The following is a 23,375-nucleotide window of genomic DNA, read 5'->3' as shown; positions in this document are numbered from 1 at the left end:
GGTGGAGCTCCTGTTGCAGGGAGAGGACGTGGTCGATCTCTGCCAGCTACACACACAAGTGAAACACATTCCTCCGGTGCGAGTAGACGACAGAACCTTCAGCGTTATTTGGTAGGGCTGAATGCGGCTCTCTGAATGGTGAGGCCAGAACAAGTACAGGCGATAGTAGATTGGGTGGCTTACAGTGCCTCCAGTTCCCTCACATAGTCTCCCACCCAGTCTCCTGCTGAAAGATCAGAGTTGGCACCTGCAGCCCATGGCCATCAGTCTTTCACCTCACCCTCTTGCAAATCAGCCAAGCAGTCTGAGCGCCAAGTCATGCAGTAGTCTCTTCTGCTTTTTGATGACTCTGCTAGCAGGGTTTCCCAGGGCCATCCACATAGCCCTGCCCCAGAAGTGGAAGAGATTGAGTGCACTGATGCCCAACCACTTAGGTTTCAGGATGAGTACATGAAAGGACCACCGCAGCACGCCTCGGATGATGACGAAACACAGGTGCCAACTGCTGTGGCTTTCTGCAGTGTGCAGACCGACAAGGAGGGCAGGGGTGCAGACTGGGTTGAAGCTGATGTGGAGGACGATGAGGTCCTCGGCCCCACATGGAATCAAGGTCATGCGAGTGACCTGTCTAGTTCGGAGGAAGAGGCTGTGGTCGCACAGAGCCACCAGCACAGCAGAAGAGGGAGCAGGATTCAAAAGCGGTGCGTACGTCCCCTAGACAGTACGCCTGCTACTGCCCACCGCACCAAGTGACCGAGCACACCAAAGCCAGCTCCAAGTAGTTCCCTGACATGGCAGTTCTTCAGACAATGTGCTGACGACAAGACACGAGTGGTTTGCACGCTGTGCAATCAGAGCCTGAAGCGAGGCATAAACGTTCTCAACCTGAGTACAACCTGCATGACCAGGCATCTAAGTAAAAAGCACGAGCTGCAGTGGAGTAGACACCTCAAAAACCAAGAAAGGTCTCTGGCTCCTCCTGCTTCCTCTTCTTCTGCAGTCTCGGCCTCTTCATCCCCCTCTGGAGTGACAGTGGCACCTGCCACCTCTTCAAACAGAGGATCTGCCAGCAACGCCACCACCTGGGTCACCAAGCATCTCCACAATGTCCCATGGAAGCGCTCAGCAGTCTATCTCCCAAACACTTGAGCAAAAGAGGAAGTACCCCCCTACCCACCCGCGATCCCTTGCCCTGAATGCCAGCATTTCAAAATTCCTGGCTTTTGAAATGCTGTCATTTCGTCTGGTGGAGACGGAGAGTTTTAAAAGCCTTATGGTGGTGGCTGTCCCACAGTACGCCATGCCCAGCCCCCACTACTTTTCCAGGTGAGCCATCCCTTCCCTTCCCTGCACAACCAAGTGGGGGACAAAATCAGGTGTGCATTGCGCAACGCCATCTGTGGCAAGGTCCACCTAACTACGGATACGTGGACCAGTAAGCGCGGTCAGGGACGTCATATCTCCCTAACAGCACACTGGGTAAATGCAGTGGCGGCTGGGCCTGAGTCGGATAGCAGTTTGGCGCATATACTTCCACCACTGAGGATTGTAGGGCGCTTCTCTTTGCCTCCTGTTGCTTCCACCTCCTACTCCACTTCCTTATCCTCTACCGCCTCCTCATCCGGTCAGCGTAACACCTTCACCACCAACTTCAGCACAGCCAGCAGGTAGTTTTAAAACGTATATGTTTGGGGACAAACCCCACACCGCGCAGGAGCTGTGGACGGGTCTTGAACAACAGACTGATGAGTGGTTGGTGCCAGTGAGCCTCAAGCCCGGCCTGGTGGTGTGCGATAATGGCCAAAATCTCGTAGCAGCTCTGGGACTAGCTGGTTTGGCGCACATCCCTTGCCTGGCGCATGTGCTGAATTTGGTGGTGCAGAGGTTCCTTAAAAATTACCTTGACATGTCAGAGCTGCTGCAGAAAGTGCAGGGCCGTCTGTGATGGCTTACGGCGTTCTCACCCTGCTGCTGCTCGGCTGTCAGCGCTGCCGCGTAACTTCGGCCTTCCTGCTCAGCGCCTCATATGCGACGTGCCCACAAGGTGGAACTCCACCTTGCACATGCTGGCCAGACAGTGCGAGCAGCAGTAGGCGATAGTGGAGTTTCAGCTGCAGCACGCACAGGTGAGTCGCTCTGCGGAACAGCACCACTTCACCACCAATGAGTGGGCCTCCATGCGAGACCTGTTTGCCTTGTTGCGCTGTTTCGAGTACTCCACCAACATGGCCAGTGCCGATGACGCCGTTCTCAGCGTTACTATCCCACTATGCCTCCTTGAAAAAACGCTTTGGGAGATGATGGAAGAGGATGTGGCACAGGAGGAGGAGGAGGAAGAGGGATCATTTCCTAGGGTTTTGAGGCCAGTCATTCACAAGTGGCTCCGAGGGTGGGTTCCTGCACCCACAAACTCCAGGTACATAATTGTCTAGCAAGGGCACAGTTCTGAAGGATGAGGAGGAGGAGATGGAGGAGGAGCAACCATGTTCACAGCAGGGTGGCACCCAAAGCAGCTCATGGCCATCACTGGTGCGTGGCTGGGGGGATACAGACAATACACCTCCCACAGAGGACAGCTTGTATATGCCTCTGGCCAGCCTGGCACACATGAGCGATTACATGCTGCAGTGTCTCCGCAACGACCGCCTAATTTGTCACATTTTAACTTGTGCTGATAACTGTGTGGCCATGCTGCTGGATCCCCGTTAAAAAGACAACGTACCGTCCTTAATTCCGTCACTGGAGCGTGATCTTAAGATGCGCGAGTACAAGCACACGCTGGTAGACGTGCTGCTGGTGGCATTCCGACCTGACAGCGAGGGCACAGTGGAAGCACAAGGCGAAAGCCGAGGAGGAGAAAGATGTCGCCAACGTAGCTGGGGCACCGCCAGCACCTCAGAAGGCAGGGTTAGCATGGCCAAAATGTGGAAAAGTTTTGTCAGCACCACCAGCTGATATGGAACGTCTTAGCAGGAGGCAGCATTTCAACAACATGGTGGAGCAGTATGTGTGCACACGTCTACACGTACTGAATGATGGGTCTACCCCCTTCAACTTCTGGGTCTCCAAATTGGGCACATGGCCTGAGCTTGCCCTTTATGCCTTGGAGGTGCTGGCCTGCCCTGCCCTGCAGCCAGTGTATTGTCTGAACGTGTGTTTAGCATGGCAGGGAGTGTTATCACAGACAAGCGCAGCCGCCTGTCCACAGCCAATGTGGACAAGCTCACGTTCATTAAAATTAACCAGGCATAGATCCCACGGGACTTGTCCCACCTTGTGCAGAAAAGACATGTATTCCGGCCTTACCAAGCCATTGTTATACTTCAGCGCAATTACTCATTGTTGTATTTTTTATATTTCCCACTTTTTTGAGGTGTACCCTAATTTAAAATAAATAAATAAATTAAAACAAAAAACAGTGTTGGCTACCTCCTCCTCCTCCACCGCCGCTTCCACCTACACCGCTACGTCCACCGCCTCCTCAACCTCCTACACCATATGGACCTCCACCTCATTATTATTTTAAATTTTTACGTATTTTATTTTAAGTAATTTCACTAATTTGTCTGATACATTGTTGGGTTACATATCCCAATTTTTTGGCTGTGATATACCCCTGCTCTACCTACTAGACAGGGAAATACATTTCACAAATTTTTCTGTTACATTGTCGGGTGAAACTCACCAATTTTTGGCTGTTATATACCCCTGCTCTACCTACTAGACAGGGAAATACATTTCACTAATTTTTCTGTTACATTGTCGGGTGAAACTCACCAATTTTTGGCTGTGATATACCCCTGCTCTACCTAGTGGACAAGGAAATACATTTCACTAATTAGTCTGTTACATAGTTGGGTGACATTCACCAATTTTGGGCTGTTATATACCCCTGCTCTACCTAGTGGACAAGGAAATACATTTCACTAATTAGTCTGTTACATTGTTGGGTGACAAATGCTCATCTTTTGTGCTAGAAAGTACATTTGCGGCCTACACTGCATTTAGGACAGTACGAATGGTGAGGCCAGAACAAGTACAGACTATAGTAGATTGGGGGGCTGACAGTGCCTACAGTTCCTTTGCATTGTCTCCCACCCAGTCCCCTGCTGAAAGATCAGAGTTGGCACCTACAGCCCATGGCCATCTGTCTTTCAACTCACCCCCTTGCAAATCAGGCAAGCAGTCTGAGTCCCAAGTCATGCAGCAGTCTGTTATGCTTTTTGATGACTCTGCTGGCAGGGTTTCCGTGGGCCATCCAAATAGTCCTGCACCAGAAGTGGAAGAGATTGAGTGCACTGATGCCCAACCACTTATGTTTCAGGATGAGGACATTGGAAGACCACCGCAGGACGTCTCTGATGATGACAAAACACAGGTACCAACTGCTGTGGCTTTCTGCAGTCTGCAAACAAACAATGAGGGCAGAGTGGGTGGAAGATGATGTGGAGGATGATGAGGTACTAGACCCCACATGGAATCAAGGTCATGCGAGTGACCTGTCTAGTTTGGAGGAAGAGGCGGTGGCCGCACAGAGGCACCAGCACAGCAAAAGAGGGAGCAGGGTGCAAAAGCATCTGTTACATTCTTGGGTGACATTTTACCATTTTTGCTGTGAATAAACCCCTGCTTTGCATAGGTGACAGGGACAAAAATTTTAAAAAATCGTCTGTTACATTGTCAGGTGACATTTTACCAATTTTGCAGTTTACAAACCCCTGCTGTGCATAGGTGACAGGGACCTAATTTTTGCAAAATCGTCTGTTCAATTGGTGGGTGACATGAACACAGTTGTGCCGTGAATAAACCCCTGCTCTGCATAGTTGACAGGGACCGAAATTTTTAAAAATCGTCTGTTCCATTGGTGGGTGACATTAACCCATTTTTGACGATGAAAACCCCCTGCTCTGCCTAGGTGACAGGGACTTAAATTTCTAAAATTCGTCTTTAATTGACGCTCGTCACCTCCTTTAATTCGATCCTTCCGCTTTAACAACTTGGCCCACATTTCCACTCGATCACATTTCAGCCCTTGACCTCCCTTGGATGTGGTATCCCTTTCTCATGCTCCCTGATTCGCCACTAACCATGATCAACATGGTAGGCGCAGAAAAGAACATCAAAAGTTGATAGAGAAGATATCCAATTGGATTGTGGACGTCACTGGGATGTGCAACATGGTTGAGCAGTATTTGTGCACACGCCTACACGTACTGACTGATGGGTCTGCCCCCTTCAACTTCTGGGTCTCTAAATTGGGCACATGGCCTGAGCTTTCCCTTTACTCCTTGGAGGTGCTGGCCTGCCCTGCAGCCAGTGTATTGTCTGAACGTTTGTTTAGCATGGCTGGAGGGGGTTATCACAGATTATATTTTCCAATGTTTTGGGGTCTACCCAAATGTAAACAAAAAAATAAAAAATAAAATAAAAACAAAACCAGTGTTGACTACCTCCTCCACCGCTGCTTCCACCTACACCACCACATCCACCGCCTCCTCAACCTCCTACTCCATATGGACCTCCTCCTCCTAGATCAAGATTATTATTTTCTATTTTTACGTATTTTATGTTATTTTAAGTCATTTCTCTATCCACATTTGTTTGCATAACACTTGCCATGCTCTTAACCACATTTTGCTGCCATTTGCCTCTAACCCTTTCCATGATTTTTTTAGAGCCATTTTAGTGCTCAAAAGTTTGGGTCCCCATTGACTTCAATAGGGTTCGGGGTCAAGTTCGGGTCCCGAAATCGAACTTTTTTGTGAAGTTCGGACTAACCCGTGGATCCCGAACATCCAGGTGTCCGCTGAACTCTAGTAATATTGTATAGAGAAATTTATGTAGAAGGTTTTTATATTTAGTTATATTTTAATGAACTAACAAAGGAAAGGAGGTGTGTTATATGGCTACCTCTTTGGTATAAAGGAACGCCCAAGGAAGGGTGGGACATTCGCCCCTGACCAAGCTATCCTGGCGAAACCCGGGTCAGGCGGTGGTACAGATTTTATTGTTTAAATGCCTGAATTTTAACGACGTTTGTGAGTATATTAAAAAGTATTTGAGAGATAAAGATTGGCGCAACTTTGTAATCCACAGGAGGAACTCGTATGATAGAGATTACCTTTTGGTGGAAGCCTGTGTTATAGCTACAGAAAAAGAGCTGTTGCTTTTCCTTGACTTTGCACTCTGATGCTTTGAAGTGTGCCTGGCAGCGCGACTACCTTTTGAATCCACTGAGACATATTGTGAAAATCACCCACATCACACGGTTGGTCTGCGACGCCGAAGAAGATTTGAAATCCTGCAGTGGTGACTTTATAACATATATTTACATCATTTTGGTGTTTTAAGATTGGACTTGGTGGAAGACAGGGTGGTTCTTAACCGACTGGAAGCATTGTCTGCTGCAATCAAACCAACCACCTGGTCGCACTGGTCTGATTTCAAGAGTGGTGTCCTGCGCCGCCCTGCAAACTGGGACATGAAGCTAGGTATCTTGGATGATTGTTTTTCTTGTGCTCTGGCAGCAGGCACTGTTTCTCCGCGTCCAGAGCCACAGCCTCTGTGTGCACCATCAGCATCACGGCCACTTCCCCGTCCCTTACTGCTCGCCTTCTTTATTTTAAATGTGATATATGCTTGAAAGTATGTCACACGTACAGTAGCGTAGGATTTGGAAGTGTATGTGCAAAAAAATTTACGAAGGTATTTGTGATGAGGAAACGTTATACAGCACAGGTACCACAGGTAATGTCACAGTTCTCAGTGTCTATGGAAAAAGTGTACTGGATGTCATTGATATTTTAGGGATGCGCACATTTTAAACAGGAGATGTGGCGCGGTTAATTTAACTGTCCACAGCGGACACCATCTACGGAAAAAGTGCACTGGATGTCACTGATATTTTAGGGATGCGCACACTTTAAACAGGAGATGTGGTGCGGATAATTTTACTGTCCGCAGGGGACACTATCTACGGAAAAAGTGCACTGGATGGCACTGATATTTTAGGGATGCGCACACTTTAAACAGGAGATGTGGCGCGGATAATTTAACTATCCGCAGCGGACACAGTCTACGGAAAAAGTGCACTGGATGTCACTGATATTTTAGGGATGCGCACAATTTACACAGGGCATGTGGCGTGAATAATTTAACTGTCTGCAGTGGCCTATTACATGGTATTTTGCGCAGGATGCACTAAAAATGTATATTGCTGCTGTCACACACAATAGTCCTTAAAAGAACTTTTGGGTCTCTGAAAAGTTTTTTGTGTAAAAATCTTCCTATTACACTCCCTACACTGTCTGTCCCTTCCTATGCACAGCCCTCTCTAACACTGAGCAATTTAGAGCAGGTTGTGCTACAAACATATATTGCTGCTGTCAAACACAATAGTCCTTACAAGGACTTTTGGGTCTATGAAACGTTTTTGTAGAAAAATTTAATTGAATTACACTCCCTACACTCTCTTCCTATGCTCTACTCTCCCTGACTTAGAATGAGCCGAACACGCGTCATCGGGTGCTTTATAGCACCCGATGACTTGTTCCGGCCAGCCAATCACTGTAATGCCAGTAGCCAACATGGTTACTGGCATTACAGTGAGGGCAGTATTAACCTGCATGTTTATTGGCTGCTTAGCGGGGAGGAGACTCGAGCATTTCGCTTGAGAACATGCGGTACTCGGCTGAGTACCGCCATGTGCCGAGCATAGCGATGCTCGAGCCGAACTGGTATTCAGCCGAGCATGCTCGCTCAACACTAATTAGAACCTTTCACTGAGGAGTTTTCTAGTATTTTGAAGATCGCTGATTCATTTGAATACTTGGGTATTACTATTTCTTCTAAGATTGAAGACTTCCTACAGCTTAACTTGATCCCATTGATAATGAAATTGAGATCTAAAATTAAGATATGGCTCCGACTCCCGCTATCTAGAGCTGATAGAATATCCTGGTGAAGATGGTGATTTTGCCCCAATTACTGTACATCCTCAGGAACTCCCCAATATGGATTGAAGATAAGTTTTTTAAACTGTTTGAGAGAATGATCAATGATCTACTTTGGGGGAGGAAGTGAGTAAGGCTTAGATTGGACAGTTTTTATCAGCCGATAGTACGGGGAGGATTAAATCTTCCCTGTTTCAAGGTCTATTTTATAGCATCACAGTTATGACTGTATTATGAATGGGATAAAAGACCACTTTGCAGAACCCTGGTGAAGATTTCTTCACATGATAATATCTTTACTTTATTTGAATCTGGTCAATTATTCAATCTTCAACAGGAATATAGAGTTGCTGGAATATAGAGTCCTGGAATACTATTAGAGATTGGTTGGGAATAAAGGGATCCCTTTTATTGTACGCCCCTTTGGTATAATTGTCATCTAGAGGATTTAGATGAATTGGTTGGGGATCAGTATTGGCAAAAGAATAATATTTATTATCTTGCACAAGTGGTTGGGAATGGGCATATTTTTTCGTTTTTGGAGTCAGCACAAAGAGAAAATATATCTAATTTATCTTTAGCTCTTTATTATTTATTTCTAGGTATTTTCAGTTAGGTTCAGCACTTTCTAGTATAAAAGAAAAATCGCTTTTTGATATAGACACCTCCACATTGCTGCATAATTTCATAGTAAAGTCAGCATGGAGGGTTAAGATTTCTCAATGTTATAAAAGTCTACTTAAAGCACGATTTATTAACATATATTCCCCTGGGCAAAGGGCCTGGAGAAGGGCTAGTGATTCAATTGGATGATTGGGATAATATATTGGTGAATGTGGGATTAGTTTCTTATAATTTTAATCAAATATTGGTTCAATTTAATATTTTACACAGAATTTATATTACACCTTTATGGCTTAACAAACAGGGTTTGAGAAACACCTCTAATTGTCCACGGTGTGATTCATCTGAGGCAGATTATCTACATATGTTTTGGACTAAAAGAATATTGGGGGGCAATTCATAACTATATTACCCAAAAATTTAAAGTGGTGATTCAATTTACGTTTGAGTCTTGGATTTTGAGTGATCTTTCCAAGGTTGGGTGCTATAAATATAAATTGATTCTTTTGGTTAAAATAATGTTTTTGGCAAGGCTCTTGATTGCACAGGCTTGGTTCTCATCCAATACTCCAAGTATAAATACATGGTTAAAGCTCATTAACAAAATTAAAAGGTATGAAAATATTTTAGATAAACAAAGAAACTCTGAGGATAAATGGTTTAAGGTATGGGGAGAATGGAATTTGTAATTTTTCCTGCCTCAAACTCCTCACTATCCCCGTTCCGTTTTATTTTATTTTTTTTACGGGGTGGGGTGGGGTAGGAGACGCATCGCAAAGGGGTGGGAGTCCGGGAGGAATTGGGGGTCTAAGGTTTAAGAAAATAGAAATAATAACTTTGATGTTTTATTTTGTATAGAAATATTATTGTCTAAAATAAAAAATAAAATTTAAACTTTTATAAAAAAATAAAAAAAATAAAACAAGGCCTCAGACAGCTACATCAATAAAAAATAATAAAAACATTATAGCTGCTGAAATGCTGAGAGGAAAAAAAAAGAAATGCTGGTTATTGGGGTCTTTTAAGGCCTTATTCAGGGGTTAAAAAGCCTAAAACTAAATAAAACGATAAATCAATTTGTTCTTGAATAAAAGATTGCAATGATTAACCTCCGTTATTACATTCCTGTACGTGCAATGCATATGGATTGTCAGAATAACCCTTGCAGGGCACAGCTGTGCATTAAGCTAACAAAGGAAACAGCTGTGTTTATCTACAGATGTCCTTAAAACTTTGTCATGTTTGTGAACTAAGATTCTGACATGAGATGTATATGGTCATTGCATTTATTACCTTTTGAAACAGTGGCTTCAATCAGATCTTTGTGAACATATAGAACAGAGATGAGCGAATCAATTCCTTAACAAATCGTATTCATTCTGAATATCACAAAAATTAATCCGCAAAACAAACCTGAAGATTTTTTTATTTGCTTTGGACGAATTTGCGTAAAAATGGCACCCATTTTACTGAGAATATTGGCGAAGAAAACCATGAGGAAGGAAGAAGATGGAAGATCACATGACACTGGGATGAAGTGGGGGGTATGCCCTGATAGCCTGGATCAGCCAAAAAGCTATTACAGACAATAGCCACTAATGTAGTGTAATAGAGGCACTATAGGGAGAGAATAAGGAGGTATATTTTAGTAAATTTAATTAGGGGAAGCTTTAAGGGAAGCTTTGAGGGAGTGTGGGGCTAGTCACATTGTTTTTAATACAGTTGATGCTGGCAGCTAGTTCTGCATTACGAAACCCATTATAAAACCACTAGCAAGAAAAATAAATTTGAACAGACAGCTTAAAAAAAAACTCTTGGGCTCATTGGCCAATTGCCAGCACACAGTAGCATTCTGCTGCAAATGCTGAGCAAGTGCACGTTGTATTTTCTCCCTAAAAACATTTCAGTGCATTATATATGTGTTTTTAAATGCGTTGCATTATAGCAAAAGCATTTATCTGAAAATACACAATTTTTATACCCGTGTTTTATTGAATGCATAGTTCATTTTATAGCAAACATTGCATTGTTATATCTGTATTTGCGAGTGCATTAATGCATCAGACTGTGAAGTCCAAAGACATTTCACAGCAAAAATTGAATTGTTATGATATACCCTTATTAACTGCATAGTTCAAATACATTTTACTGCAAACATGGTGTTGTTATAGCCATGTTATTGAACGCATTACAGCATTAGACCTTGTAGTTCAAAGACATTTCACTCCAAGAATTACATTGTTATACCCTTGATATTGAATGCTTAGTTCTAATGAAAACATTGCATTGCTATATCTATGTTATTGAACGCATTACTGCATCAGAAAGTGTAGTTCAAAGACATTTCAACAATCCATATTATTGAACGCATGGTTTTACCGCAAACATTGCATTGCTATATCTGTGTTATCGAATGCATTACTGCATCAGGTCTTGTAGTAGTTCAAAGACATTTCACCACAGAAGTTACATTGTTAAACTCGTGATGTTAAGTGTATAGTTCAAATACATTTTCTTGCAAAAATTGCATTGTTATATCCCTGTTAATGGACGCATAGCTCAAAGACATTTTACTGCAAACATTGCATTATTACCAGAGTAAATTATCAATAATAGTGTGTAGTGTGTTTGTAGAAGGGAAGGGGTGTTTAAAGGGATTATCCTGGAAAAAATAATGATGACTTATTCTCAGGATAGGTCATCATTATCGCATAAGCAGGGTCCATGTCCCAGTATCCCCTCTTATTAAAGCCAGAGCTCTGGTGAGCGAAGAGGGCTCCCGGCAGCTATCCAAGGACAGCGCGGTACATTGTATAGTGGCAGTTCTTTGTATTGCAGCTCATCCCCATTGACTTAAGTAGGGCTGAGATTTAACTAGGCCATGTGACCAATATACAGTGATGTCACTGGCCTAGGAAGAAGCTGCGGCGCTCAAGTCCTCTTCTAACAGCTGATTGGCGGGTCCCGGGTGTCTCACCCCTGCAGATGACCTATCCTGAGAACATAAATGTATTTTCCTGGATAACCAACCCCTTTATTTTTGCCTGTCTTTACATTACAGAAAACACACTTGCAAATCTGTGTATCAAACCCATGCCTTTACAGTTATAGGAAATCAGTGACTTTTTATTTATAGGCCTCATACTAAAATGTCTAGAAAACAGAAGAGAGCAAAATGAAATACCCAGGCCTCATCATTAGAGAGTCAGAATGTGGGTAGTAGCAGCAGTGGCAGCACCAGCCATCCAGCCAGTCGTAGTAGGCTACTGTGCTCCCTGGCTTCCGATAGTTGGCACATTATTATTGAGGACAAAGTGGAGGACACTGTGGACTTGATGGCTCATTCCTCCTCTCACTCACAGCAGGATGATGTGGATGTCACCTCATTCATCTTGGTCACAGCATTTATCCTGCTCCTCCTTCTTGCATCCCCAGAGAAGCCTTTCAGTTGCATCTTCTCTGTCTTTACCTAGTAGGGCACCTACTTTTTTCCTAAGAGGAGGCAACAAAACCATAAGTGCTATAGAAGAAGTGCTATAGAAGATACTCAAGATATTCTCCCTGCTGATGGCTTGATGTGAGAACAGTCAGCATTTGGACTGGAGGGTTATGCTGGGGATCCCATGCATAGCTGTGTTGGTGGTGGTGTTATTAGGGGCACTGGTAGCGGCAGTGGGACTCAGGGAAAATACAGAGAAGGGAATGCAGAGCCAAGGAGCCCACAATGACATATCGCAGTCTGATAAAAGTGGAATAGAGGGTGAGGATGATGAATACAATGATTGTTTCTTGGACAGGACCTGGGAGCCAGATTGGGGTGCTGAGGAGAAGGTAACAACAGAGGAAGAGTGGCCATACATTGCTATGCCATATTAGAGCTGATCAGCCTGGGTGAGAATAGTCATTCACTTCCTAAAGTACATCAAGCAGCAAAAACATCCCACTGACTGCCCAGTCCAATTGGGCAAGGTGGTCAGTGATAATAATACATGCTCCTTGCATTGTGCATGTGATAAATTTTGTAGTGCAACGCTTTTTAAAAAAGTACAGTGGCAAGGAAAGGGTGCTGGCCAGGTCCAGTAAAGTGTCCTCACATGTCAACTATTCTTATGTGACAGAACAGTCTGCCATTTCACTGCTTTATCCGTGACATTCCAACTTGCTTAAATTCCATCTTGCATTTGCTAGAGCATGTTTATGAGCAGCATAAAGTGGTGAATGGTTTCGCCATGCACCAGACCTCTGCAACAGGGACCATGTGTTTTTTCCAGGTAAGGCAGTAGCAGCTCACCAGACATGTCTGTTGTATATTCAGTCCCTTCAAAGGGGCCAACAGATTTGTCAGTAGGGATAACTGAGGCGTCAACTACCATATGTCATCCCCTGATATTTATCTTAGAGCAGATGCTCACGCTGATGATACAAGGGATGGTGGAAGAAGAACAGCTTACACATCTTGCTGCCTTAGAGAAATCCCTTAGAGAATGAAGTAGAGGATGAGAAGCTACCACTAAAGGAGGAGGAAGAGTAGGAGGAGAAGGAGTCACTTGTGTAGGAGGATGAGGCTGATGATGATGATGACCAATCTCAGTGGGGGGTTGAGGCGGAATGAACTTGGTCCTTGGGCATGCAGTAGGTTTCCTTGCTAATGACAGGCGTATCCTTACTATCAAGCAATCTGATGATTACTGGATAGCCATGCTTTTAGACCCTCACTACATAAACAAAATGGGGGAATATTTTCCTATTGCCAAAAGGGAGGCTAAACTACGCTATTACCAAGATACATTATGTAAGCAGCTTGCTGCAGCTTTTAGTAAGCAGATACCTGCCATCCACATGTCTGACAGGAAGGCCCCTCTTCACACCCCTGCAGAGTCACCCACCTCCCACCTTCTCTGCCACAGTTAGTATAGCATTATCAACATGATTGAGAAATTTTTCCATGTGCTGCGCCAGGCTGACACAAATCAGAAAACAGAGATATACCGCCTAAAGACCCAGGTTCAGCCGTATGTGGACTCTGGCCTTTCTCTGGCACATGCTGTCTTGCTTGAACCTATGGACTTCTGGGTAGCCATATTGGAAAGGTATGCACTGTCTGTAGTGTCTTTCCCGGCCTCCAGTCTTATCTCATAGAGGGTTTTCAGTATGGCAGGTGGCATTGTGATGCTAAAATGGGCAAAGTTGTCCTCTGCCATTGTGGCAAAGTGAATGAGGCATGGATCATTGAAGATTTGAGGACACATCCTACTAGGGCCAATGAATAGATCTGCCCTTGCTGACGGTGCCGCATCATGCCACTGCATCTGTCTGCCTACATACCATTATGTTCTGTAAGATATAGCTGTTGCTGCTGCCATCATACCATTATGTTCTGTACGGTATGGCTGTTGCCACCGCAGCTGCTACTCCCTGCTGCTAACTCCCATACTGTCACTTCAATTACCCTTACTGCCTATTCCATTACTGCTACACAACCAGCACTACTAATACCCATTAAACAGCCACACACACTTCTGCCTTGTCTACTGCTGACGCTACTATTGCAACCACATACTACTATTACCCTTCCTTTTCCACATCCACACTGTACTGCTTCTGCTCCCAATTAAAAGGAAGAAATTTTCAAGGCTTGTTCATGCATAATTTATGAATGCTTGTGCAGAGCAAACCACCATTTCTCATTACATTAATATGTATGTGGTTATACACAGGACCTGGAACATGCAGCCATTAAGGCATCATTTTTGGACACTTGGTCACAACAAGCCACAGTTTTTTTCACTTAACATTGTGTGTATTTAAACACCATCTACACCCAATAAGTAATATTTTTGGAAGGTTTCTAACATGAAAAGCATAACACATACAGTGGTGCAGTGTCTTTTTAAACACACTGTTTGTTAACACTGTCAACCATGCGTTTACCCATTACTATATGTGTCAGTGTCACTATTTGACATTACTTGCTATTGCTGTCATTGTGTTCAAGAGCTTAAAAGGGAGGGCGGGGGGCAAGATTTAAAAAAGGGATAACTAACATATAAATAAAAAATCTGAGTCCTAGGAGAACTCAGAGTGTCATATACCAAGTTTCAGGTCATTAGGAGCATATTTGATTTGTGTAGAATTAATTCAGACATTAATCTAATTTTTTGAAAAATTAGACGAATCGGACGCAAAACTAATTTCAATAAATTTTCTATCTCTAATATAGAACGTTAAGGGTGATTGCCAAAGCATCACCAACTAGGGAGCTCATTCAGGTCATTTAAGAACTTGTAATTTGTAATATGCACATCTGTTCTTTATCTAGAAACATCCTCTATAGCTTTATCAAATGAGCAGCTCTGAGATAGTAATGATGGAGCATTCAAAAGGTCACAGAATAAACCTCAGGTAAATAGTTTAGGAATTTTCTCACACACACTTCCAGAGTTAACAACATGAAGACAATATGTTTTCCTTTTAATATTAAATCCGAGTAAATCTATAACTGGTGTTATATTTAGAACTGAACTATATAGAGGAAGTTTCAAGTCAACTTCCTTATATTTGGTACCACTTTATCTGTACATAATTACTTTAACATTTTATACAACAATCTTAACTCTATGGTAGAGAGGTGCTGTGGATAGTGTGCCTAATTTGCATGAATACTGTCTCTAATTAGTGTGGATAGTGTACGTAATTGGTATATAGATTCCCTAGTTTGTGTGGTTAGTGTTCCTAATAATTGTGGATAATGTCCATGATTCCCGTGGACAGTGTCTCTAATTCAGATTAATACTGTCCCTAATTTCCATCAATAATTAGCAATAATTAGTGTAAATAGTGTGCTTAATTGGAAGGGTTTGTATAATATCCCTAAATGGAGTGGATACTGTCCCTAATTAGAGTGGATACTGGAGAGGATAGTGTCCACAATTAGCCTGGATTGTGTACTTAATTGGCTTTGATAATATCCTTAATGGTATTCCTAACTGGCGTTGATAGTGTCTTTAATTATCATGGACAAGACATAGGCATATGCTGCATGTACAAACTCTGCACATCTTTTAACTTTTGATTTAATTTTAACTTTTAATTTAAGCTTTTTGCATCTAAGACTGGCTTGCATCAGATTTTTAGCCATAAACATTATCTTGTTTGCTTTTTATATCACATTTTGATTCAGAATTGCAAAAAGGCATCCACATAACTTCAAACTGCTGGGTCATTTATTGATTAATCTCTTTATATCACCAGAGCCAAGTAAACAGAGACTAGTGAGGGACTAGGAAAGCATTGGCACAAGAGTGGGAGGGGGTTGGTAAGGTAACACGCCTTTTGTTACTTTATACCATTGTCAATAGTTTGTAAAAAAAAAACATGTGGCTGGAAACCCATTCTTATGTCGACACTTACTACTACATACCAGATGATAATAACCCACTCTTAGAGCTGTCAACAGCTAACACCTGAAGATTCTTTCACGGATAAGTCAACTGAGGTTAATTACTTCCTAGGATGTAGACAGTCCTAAACTGAAAATCTTATCTATCACTTATCATACTATGAGAATGGAGCTTGGCTTTAAATTTTATAGAATATCCACAATATAAAAAAATAAATTAACTTTTGGTAATTTGGCACCTGATGTTTAGCACTTTTTATTAATAGGTTGTACTAAACAGCCTGGAGAATAAGTGAATATGTAGTCATCAAAAGTGCCTTGGTGAACTCTACTCTGTTTACTGAAAGGATGATATTGGAGACTCAGTACAGCATAGGGGAAAAAGTATGGTAAACATGCTTTTAAAGAGAAACTGTCACTTGATTTTTACACTTCCAGCTAATAACATATTGATAGCTGGGAGTGCACTAATGAAGTAGATGTGATTTGTTTTCCCATACTATCAGTCTAACCCCAGCAATACTCCTGTCAGTCATCAACCTGCATGAGACCTAGTGAGTCCTTGCAAATGTTACGCGTGAGCTACTGCAGTCCTGGTATGTAAATTAAGTCTGCTAGGACCCGCCTACTTCACTCTGTGTAGGACATCCCCTTCTCTTTTTCCAGGCTGTAATGTCGCACATGCTCCATTCTTACACAGTTGGAGCATGTGCAGTGATTCTTTTGAGTCATTTGCCCTTCTATACAGGAGCATAACTACGTGTTTCATCCATTAGGGGGGCAGCAGCTAGTGCTCTTGCTTAGATACATACACGTCCCACCACCAGCTGCAGCAAAGTGCCTTTATACCCTACAGTCTGACCTCCATGCTCAGCACTGCCCTACTATAGTGCAGCACTGGACAGAGGAGTCATAGTACTAGCATTCATCCACGTCAGGGAGAAACCTTTGGTGGCCCTTGTCTGATCCTTCAAGCCATAGGAGAATGTGGCTGCTCTGCTGCAGGAGGGGAGAAGACGACGACAGTGAGACCAGAAGGATGGGTCCGAGCAAGTATGGATGACAAGACTACAAGGAAGTGGAGACAGACTGCATACTGTATATGTCCTCACTACTAACTGCATGTATCCTGACTACTGACTATACACTGCATTTGTCCTCAAAACTGACTATATACCATATACTGTATGTTTTCTCAAAACTGACTATATACTATACACTGTATGTGTCCTAAAAACTGACTATATAGAATATACTGCATGCATCCTCACTACTGACTATATACTATATACTGCATGTGTCCTCACTACTGACTATATACTATATACTGCATGTGTCCTCACTACTGACTATATGCTATATACTGCATATGTCCTCAGTATGATGATACACAATATACTGCACGTGTCCTCAGTACTGACTATATACTGTATGTGTCCTCACTACTGACTATATACAATATGCAGTGGCCAGGTTTTGGGTGGCCTCAACGCTACGCTGGGTCCCTCAGACAACGGCGAGGTGTCACCTTGTGTTGCTGCTCTACGGAAGGGATGGTAAGGCATGATGCACTCCAATGGGAAATAAGTCTAGAGAGTCAAGGTCTGCAGTAAACCAGTGTGCTTCTTTACTGGAGAAAAACAGGTGCAAAACAATACAGTTGAGGCATTGGGCTGGCTTCTCCAGTCTCCTTCCTGGTAGAAGAAGGGTTTGATGCTGAGGAAAAGCCTGAACCAGGTGTCCCTCTCTCTTTCTCAGAAGGCTGGTACCCTGATCAAAGGCTGTAGGCCCACGGTCTGTAGCTCAGTAGTCCAGGTGGCTCCTTGGTCACAGGGCTGGTGACCCATGGTCGGTGGCTCAACGTCCCCCTCTCAGCATCTTCTTCTGGTCACTCATGCAGTCTGGCAGAATCTCCCCCTCCAAGCACTGGTCCCTAACTAAAGAACATTAGGGGCTCTGACTACTCTCCTTATATACAGTTTCTGGCTAAACTAGAACTTCTTCTAGTGGGAGGGATGGAGTGGAAAAACTCAGCACAAACAGATACAAAGTTATAACAGATACAAAGTTACAAGTTACATTAGAGCTTTAAAGGGTTGTCCAGGTTCAGAGCTGATCCCGGACATACCCTTATTTTCACCCAGACAGCCCCCCTGAGGCTAGCATCGGAGCATCTCATGCTCCGATGCGCTCCCGTGCCCTGCGCTAAATCCCGCAGGGCACAGGCTTTTTTGTTTTCAATAACACACTGCCGGGCGGTAACTTCCGCCCGGCAGTTTGTTCTGTGACGTCACCGTCTCTGAGGGGCGGGCTTTAGCTCTTCCCTAGCCGTTTTACTGGTACTCAATGGCAATGACACAGCTAGTTTTCCAGACACCAACAAGTTTTCACACATAACAACATAGCTAAACCAGACATTCAAATGGTCTGGAGTATGGAGACAGGTCTCCATACAGTATTAAAACAAATTGTTTGAACGAATTGACTTCGGATTAGTGTTGAGCAAACCTGGACTACTATTTCTGGTACCCGAACCCGAACTTTGACAGAAAAGTTCGAGTTCGGTGTTCGGGCATTTAATAAAGCTTGTTGAAAGGCTTTTAAGCTGTGTGCCCTTAGAAGCCATTACAGCCATGCCTACTAATGGTATGGCTGTGATTGGTCAGTGCATCATGTAACCCAGCCTCTATATGAGCTGTATCACATGTAGCACCGCCCATCAGCTCTCAGTAGTGAAGGGACAGAAACCAGGCAGCTGAAGTGAGGGACAGTGTTAGTGCGATTTTTTTGAGGGTGGAATACACCATCTTTGTACCCCTGACACAGAAAGCTAATCATAAATCTGTCTGTTAATTCTGTGGGTGACCTACAGCGATTTTTTTTGTGGGTGCCATGCAGCATTGTACTTTGTACCCCTGACACACAAATATAATAGTTAATCCATCTGTTAGTTAGGTGTAGAGATGGCCTTGCGGTTCGCCCGGCTGTTTCGCGGCAAACTATGCTCGTTCGCAATTCGGCGATCATGCGAATATATGGCAATGTTCGCATGCGCCATATTTTTTTGCATTGCGCCGAACTTTGATCCATGACACATCCATCAGGTGGGACAGGACAGCCAATTGAGACGTTTCAGCACATGGACACACCCCTACCCTATAACAGAACCCGATCTGGCAGCCATTTTACATTCTGCGTTTTGCCAGTGTAGGGAGAGGTTGCTTTGTGGAGCAGGGACAGACTGTTAGGGACACCAAACTATAGCTAACAGGGCCCCAAAAGTCCTTTTAAGGATTGGTATAGGTGTGCTATTGATAGGTGTGATATACTGAGGGGTGTGATATACTTATAATATACTTTCTAACATAGAAAGTATATTATAGTGCATTTGTGATCACGTGGGTCGGCATTGCAGTCGTGCACGTCTGTGTATCTATGACGCGCGCTACCGGTCACGTGTGTGTGGCGCATCACGTGACCGGTCATGTGACTCAGGGGGCGTGGGAAGAGCGACCCAGCGCGCTCTATAAATGTAAGTACGTTCTGCATTGATGCCGCTGCTACCACACATGGAAGGCCACTAGGGACTGCCAAACACAGGATCTCCAACATGCTACAGCTGACTGTCATCCGGATTTCATCGGACATCTAAGTAGTCCTATTAGGAGACTAATCCCCGCTTTATACAGTTATTCTTATCATGGATTTTATAGTTGCAACATCATCATATGTATGTACTTGTCCCCTGAAGATTTGGCGAGAGCCAAAGAAACGCTTTGGAACACTTTCAGTTACCATTATTGTTTCACCTCTCTTTTCTTTATACATCTTGACGAAGTTGGGCAGTCACTGTCCTGTCTTTAGGAGAGAGAGGTAGGGACTTTAAGTTCTTTTGGGTCTGAGGATTAGCATATAGGGACATACAGGGACATAGACCCAGTATTCTATATCTTAATACTGTTCTTGCTATTTCCTCCTTCCCATTTGTTTCTGTCATTCCACTGTGTATCCACCATACAGTGTTGGATGATTAAGCGTAAGCTATCAATAGTGTTATATGTATTTTACACATTGAATATCTATTTTTGGGCTCATTTTTTATAACGTATATGTATTAAATGTTACGTTTTAATATCGGTTCTATATACCTGCCTCCACAAAATACTGATTAAGTGGATTGATATACCTGCTTCCACAAAATGCTGATTAAGGGGTTTGATATAACTGTTTCCACAGAATACTGATTGAGGGGTGCGATATACCTGCTTCCACAAAATACTGATTGAGGGTTGCAATATACCTGCTTCCACCAAATATTGATTAAGGGGTTCTACTGTATATACCTGTTTCCACAAAATACTGATTGAGGGGTGCGATGTACCTGCTTCCACAAAATACTGATTAAGGGGATTAAAATACCTGCTTCCACCAAATATTGATTGAGGCCTGCGATACACCTGCTTCCACAAAATAGTGATTAAGAGGATTGATAAACCTGCTTTCACCAAATATTGATTGAGGCCTGCGATATACCTACTTCCGCAAAATACTGATTAAGGGGTTTGATATACCTGCTTCTGCAAAATACAGATTGAAGGGTGTGATATACCTGCTTCCACCAAATATTTATTTAGGGGTTCTATATACCTGATTCCACAAAATACTTATTAAGGGGGGTGATATACCTGCTTCCAAAAAATACTGATTAAGGGGATTGATATACCTGCTTCCACAAAATACTGATTAAAGGGTTTGATATATCTGTTTCCACTAAATATTGATTGAGGCCTGCGATACACCTGCTTCCACAAAATACTGATTAAGGGATTCTAAATACCTGTTTCCATAAAATACAGATTGAGGGGTGCGATATACCTGCTTCCACAAACAACTGATTATGGGCTTTTTCTATACCTGCTTCCACAAAATACTGATTGAGGGGTGCGATATACCTGCTTCCACAAAATATTGAATTAGGGGTTCTATATACCTGTTTCCACAAAATACTGATTGAGGGGTTTGATATACCTGCTTCCACAAAATACAGATTGACTGGTGCGATATACCTGCTTCCACCAAATATTGATTAAGGGGTTCTATATGCGGATGTAGTAGAGTTAACAATCATAATTTATGAGACGTGTTATCTAAACTAAATGCATTAAGCAAACACCTTCAATTGCTTTTCAATGTTTTTTGTCTCAAGATAACACAATGAGTTAAGAAATTTGAGTTAAGAGCTTGAGTACTAACCCTGCTACATCTGTACCTGCTTCCACAAAATACTGATTAAGCGGATTGATATACCTGCTTCCACCAAACATTGATTGAGGCCTGTGATACACCTGCTTCCACCAAATATTGATTGAGGCCTGCGATACACCTGCTTCCACAAAATACTGATTAAGGGGATTGATATACCTGCTTTCACCAAATATTGATTGAGGCCTGCGATATACCTACTTCCGCAAAATACTGATTAAGGGGTTTGATATACCTGCTTCCGCAAAATACAGATTGAGGGGTGCGATATACCTGCTTCCACCAAATATTGATTAAGGGGTTCTATATACCTGATTCCACAAAATACTGATTGATGGGTGCGATATACCTGCTTCCACAAAATACTGATTAAGGGGATTGATATACCTGCTTCCACAAAATACTGATTAAGGGGATTGATATACCTGCTTACACAAAAAACTGATAAAGGGATTTGATATACCTGCTTACACAAAATACTGATTGAGGGTTGCAATATACCTGCTTCCACCAAATATTGATTAAGGGGTTCTATATACCTGTTTCCACAAAATACTGATTGAGGGGTGCAATATACCTGCTTCCATAAAATACTGATTAAGAGGATTGATATACCTGCTTCCACCAAATATTGATTGTGGCCTGCGATACACCTGCTTCTACAAAATACTGATTAAGAGGATTGATATACCTGCTTCCACCAAATATTGATTGAGGCCTGCGATACACCTGCTTCAACAAAATACTGATTAAGGGCATTGATATACCTGTTTCAACTAAATATTGATTGCGGCCTGCGATACACCTTCTTCCACAAAATACTGATTATGGGGTTTGATACACCTGCTTCCACCAAATATTGATTGAGGCCTGCGATATACCTGCTTCCACAAATACTGCTCTTCTCTAGGGACTTTGGCACAGGATCATTTTGAAAATGACAGGCAGAGGAAGAGACAGGCCGTTCCGCAAGGGTGGTAGGGGTCAGGCAGGTGCACCAGGCCGGAGCCTAAGTGGGAAGTTGGAGACGGTGTGTGCGATTACGTTAAAGGACGCCCCAGAGTTGTTTGAGTGGCTCACTCAGCCTTCCACTTCTGCAACCTCCGCTTACTCTGCATCTCCACCCTCCTCACTCTGCTGTGTGCACCCCCAAAGAAACCACCACCACCATAGCCCTTCCACTTGAGTCAGAGGAATTATTTTCCCATCCATTCCTAGACCTTACTGATGTGCAGCCATTCTTGGCATCGGATGAGGAAGAGAAGGTAGCAACGGCCGCCATCCAACGTTCTGACGACAGTACCCAGATCAGCCCAAGGAGGGTGGTCTCCGCTGTTGCTGCCTACTCCGAGATCTCTAATGTCAGTGGTGGTGAAGGTAACGATGATGACATGTCGATGGACGTGGGTGTGCACAAGAGAGGAAGAGGAAGGGAGTTCAGAGGGAGAGACGGAGCAGCAGATAGGGAGGAGAAGCAGGCAGAATTCGCAGTGCACAGGAGGCAAAAAGCAGACTGCAAATGTATCTGGAGCGAGCCATCCACCATGCACGGTCACATCTTGCACTCCCAGGATGCCGGCACATGGCTCTGCAGTGTGGGCTTTTTTTTATGTGTCAGGTTCTGACAATAGTGATGCCATCTGCAGCCTGTGCTGTCAACGCATAAGTTGCGGTAAGCCCAACACTCACCTAGGGATGACCGCCTTAAGATAGCACCTGGCATCTCATCACCGATTCCAGTGGGAACAACGCCGTCAGAACTCACAAAGCCACACTCCCGACACTCCACGTCCTGCCACTTCTTCTTCTCCTCTCTCCTCCCATTTGTCCTCCACTCCACCTTCCACCGTGCTGTCGTCGTGTTCATCTGGCAGAAGGCAGGCTTTCATGGCCCAAATGTTCGAGCGCAAAAAGTTGATGACACCGGATAACCCTTTTGCCCAACGGCTGACCGCTGGCTTGTCGGAACTGTTAGCCCACCAACTACTGCCATATAAACTGGTGGACTCGGAGGCCTTTAGAAAATTTGTGGCCATTGGCACACAGTCCCCGGAAGTCCCCGGAAGGAAATATTTCTCCCAGAAGGGTATCCCAGAGCTACAGTACAGACCAAAAGTTTGGACACACCTTCTCATTCA

Source organism: Bufo bufo, chromosome 2 (assembly GCF_905171765.1).
Source record: "Bufo bufo chromosome 2, aBufBuf1.1, whole genome shotgun sequence".
NCBI lineage: Eukaryota > Metazoa > Chordata > Amphibia > Anura > Bufonidae > Bufo > Bufo bufo.
Note: the sequence above shows the minus strand (reverse complement) of the source record.